The sequence below is a fragment of the Alligator sinensis genome, unplaced genomic scaffold (genome assembly GCF_000455745.1).
Source record: "Alligator sinensis unplaced genomic scaffold, ASM45574v1 scaffold1137_1, whole genome shotgun sequence".
In the NCBI taxonomy this organism is placed as follows: domain Eukaryota; kingdom Metazoa; phylum Chordata; order Crocodylia; family Alligatoridae; genus Alligator; species Alligator sinensis.
In genome coordinates this window covers 59521-63756 of record NW_005843396.1, presented here as the reverse complement: position 1 = coordinate 63756, position 4236 = coordinate 59521, and the positions used below count along the sequence as shown (strand labels likewise).

General features: G+C 47.2%; 1 pseudogene; it reads left to right on the top strand.

The window, feature by feature from the left end:
- The window catches only part of LOC112548675, a 9731-nt pseudogene extending 5942 nt beyond the window's left edge, over window positions 1–3789 (top strand).
- Window positions 3790–4236: the final 447 nt, after the last annotated feature.

The window sequence follows — 4236 nt, the reverse complement described above, 5'->3', positions numbered from 1 at the left end:
CCTGCCGGCCCTCGTGCCTGCCAGTGCTCCAGCCAGTCTATACTAGGCAGTAGTCCCTTGAATGGCTGCAAGTGTCTTCCTTCCCTTGATGCATAGCTCTCTGTGCAGTGGCAGTGATTCCTGACTCTCTGCTCTCTCACAGCCTTTCTTCAGCTGCCTTCGGTCCTTCCTGCAGACTTCTCTCCTCCTCCAGTGACAGCCCCACTCAGGCCCCCTGGCCTAATGAGACAAAAGGCTGCCAGAGCTGTTTTCTCCACCACGCTGTTTCCTCAATAATTTTCCATCAATATAAACAAAGCCTATGGTAATTTTTCTAACTGATAGCAATTTCCCCAGACACTATTGACAATTCCCATGTAAACCCTTTAGAAAGGTAGGGAATGCTCAGGAAAACCTTATTCCCATCACTAAATCTCAGGGTCATTGTGCTGAGTAAAACACTCAGGAGTAGGTCCTTTCCTTACATGACCAAAATCAGTGACTCCTTAAGAGTCGGCATCATTTCCTCAGTCTACGAATCGCTTGTCTTCTCTATGATTCCTAAAGCATTTTAATGTATCAGCCCATGCAGCATCAACACTGATTTGATGATAAACTTCTCTTTCTGCTTCACCTTTACCCATTAACATCTAGGATTTCTCCTTGCAGGAAGCAGGCAGATCAGACTGGTGAATGGGACAGGTCGCTGCGCTGGGAGAGTGGAGATTTACTACCAGGGCACCTGGGGGACTGTCTGTGATGATTCCTGGGACCGAACAGACTCCAACGTTGTGTGCAAACAGCTGGGATGTGGACACGCCATTGAGGCAGCTGCCTCCGCTCATTATGGAGAAGGCTCAGGACAGATCTGGCTGGATGATGTGAACTGCTCTGGGAATGAATCCGAGCTCTGGGAGTGCCCTTCCAGGGGCTGGGGGCAGCACGACTGCAGACACAAGGGGGATGCAGGAGTGCTCTGCTCAGGTCTGTTCTGTGACTGCTGTTTTGAAACTGGGTACCAAAGATATAAAGGAAGGGGACTAATATTTGAGGAGATCACTAAGGATGCTAGGGACCTCTCCATGGCTGTCTCAGACTCTTTTCTTCCTCCTTTCATATTAGGATCACGCGACTACATACACAGTCATAATGGGTGCCTGGATTGAGTCTGCTGAAGTGTGCTAATTAGCATGCCTCCAGCAACCTCTGAACCTCATGTGTCAATGTCCCCATGCTTCAAAATGGTGTCAGGGATGCTTTCGCTAAAGCTCATTGAACGTGCATTAGTTAAAGCACCCCCAACACCGTTGTGAAGTGCAGGGACACTGATACATGAGATGCTGTGAGCATTTTAATAGAAGCAGCTTGTGAGGTCCACTCTAATTAAAGCACCCCACCCTGAAGCGTGTATGAAAATGCCCAACGGCATTACTCATCTGTACCTACTGGCAGGTCTGGGAGAAATCATTGGTTTTCCCTAGTCATTGCTGCTCTTCTGTTTCTGCATGTAAATGTTAGGAAATAGACACTTTCCACGTGTGGACCTTGTATTTCTAATTGCCTGGCACTGCCTCAAAAGACTCACTGATCCTTGGAGCTATTCTCTGCAGCACATATACATCTGAGTGCACAGGACTGTCAGACCTCATCATAATGGTGTTACTTGTTAGTTCCTAGCTGGGGTGTTGGGGAGAAAACATTGGCCGTCCCTACACTTAGAAATGGCACTGACCTGGGAATCTGCCTAGCTTGTGTCTCGGAGGACATCTGACCAGGAGCCAGGGCACATCACAATAGAGTCAAACCCTCGATGAGACTGGCTTTCTTTTAAATCACTCCTGCAGGCCTGGCATTGGCTGCAGGGTGGGGCCTACCCAGCCCAGCAAATCTTTTGAATCTCTTCCTTGACAGGGGCTAGCCAGTCCACACCATCACAGACAGCTACTCCTGCTCATCTCTTTCTGCTTCTATATGTTGAGAAAAGGTGACTTTCCATAAGTGACCGTTTTATTTATAATTGCCGAGCACTGCCTCAAAGAGTCACTGATCCTCGGAGTTATTGTGTGCAGTATTTATCTACAGCAGTGCCCAGGACTGTCAGTGCTCTCTGGTATTCACTCCAGATTGTATCAGATCTGACCGCTGGACCTCCTTCTTGTGCATTTCCTTCCAGAATTCATGAATCTGAGGCTGGTGAACGGCGGTGACTGTGCTGGGCGATTGGAGATTTTCTACAATGGATCATGGGGAAGCATTTGCTCCAATCAGATGACTTCAGTCGCTGCGACAATTGTATGCAAACAGCTGGGCTGTGGAGATGAAGGCGACATTGCTGAAGACTTTACATATGGACAAGGTTCTGGTCACACATGGTTGGATCACGTTCAGTGCCTTGAGCATCACAACTCCCTTTGGCAGTGTCCGTCGAAGCCATGGAACCCCCTGTCATGTGCTAATCGGGGAGAAGAGACCCATATTAAGTGTACTGGTAATGATGACATTTCTTGCCCACAAACACGTATGAAAACCCACATAGGTGTACTGTATATGTACGTACACACACCTGCACTGCATGTTTGATTCACTGAAGTGCTATAATAGAAATATTTCAATTTCAGTATAGACATTTCTATTGTCCCCAAAACAACACAAAAGATTCTCATTCTCTCATTCAGAGTCCTGTGTGCATCTGTGTGGCTATTAGACATGAACAATCGAACATGGGCCCTGGCTGTGAAGTTTAGTTTAGGATCAATTTCCCATCTCTGTTTATATGCACACCTCTGTATGTACACACATGCACGCACATAAAAGGGGTGTGTATGTTGAAGTTGATGTGCATGTTCAAGAGATGTGCATGTTGAAGTTGATTTGAGATCTGAATTTTAGTTTTCAAGCTAGCTCAAAGGGCATAATTTTTGCCAATGTGTTGTCCAAGTCATTTTTTATGTAAAAAACTTTACGTTCAAATCTCCTTGTAAGGGACTGCAATTGTCAGCCACAGGCAGAAATACAATGTAGCGGGTGCCCATAGAGCAGGGATCCTCCACCAGGGATATGGGGCACCCTGAGCTGCCACAAGAGCTTTGAAGTGTTCTGCAACGTTGGAAGAGATAAGCAGGTGTGAGGAGATAAGTGCAGGCTTGGGCTTGTCTCTGACTGGGTAATGCATCAACATACTGAGTGGCCCCTCTGCAAGGAGGTAAGCATTGTAATAAATAAATGACCTTTTGGAATAAGGGAGCACACAATTCACCAACACTATAGAGGGTGTCTAGACTCAAATGAAGGTTGCCATGATTGTAAAAAGGATGAAACCCACTGTCATGGAGCAACGCAGCTGGCAATGAACAGGGGAAAAGCTGTAGATACACTAACTGTTAAACAAATTTAAATTTGTATTCATAGGATGAGGATATCCGACTTTAGCACACTGGTAACTTCTACTGTCCCTCATCATGTACACACTAACCAGCCCATTCCAGCAGATTTATTTTAAACCTAGGAAGCAAAGGAAAAACAACTCAGACACAGTTTGCTGAGTGTCCAAACTCCACAAGCTGCACAGCTACCTCTCCCCTTCTATGAGTCTCCTCCTTGTTCCCTAAGGCCTTACCCAGGTCCCCAATAACGTGGTTTCTGCTTTTGCCAGACAAGGAGAAGCTCTGATTTATGGGAGGAGAGGACAGATGCTCAGGGAGAGTGGAGGTTTGACACCATGACTTTTGGGGAACAGTGTGTGATGATTCCTGGGACCTTGTGGATGCTGATGTTGTGCTGGGACATTATCCTCTGGGACAGTTAAGCTAAAAGTGTCTGGAGACCTATACACAGGCCCCACTCCTGCCCTGATGTGCTAATTAGCACGTCCCAGAGAAGACTTCATTAACTGAGTCTGATGGAGCACATTAATTAGCATGCTCCAGCAGCCTCCACATCACCTCCACATCCCAGTCCTGTTGAGAGGGCTTCTGAGGAGAAGACCCTGCCCACCAACTCCCCGTCTGATTACAACAAATCCAGAAATGAGGCAGTGATACCCCCTAGGCCCCATGTCCACTCTTGGTCACCAGGTCTCTACCTCTGAGATTCCCACAAAGGCTCCCAGGGTGGGCGGTCTCCTGGTAACAAACCTGCCATCTCCCCTTTCCTCCAGACTTCCACTTTCCTTCTCTCTTTCCTTGCAGATAGGACCGAGGCTACTGCATCCCCACAGACAACAGGTAAGATGCCTTCCTATTACTGGGGGTTACATTT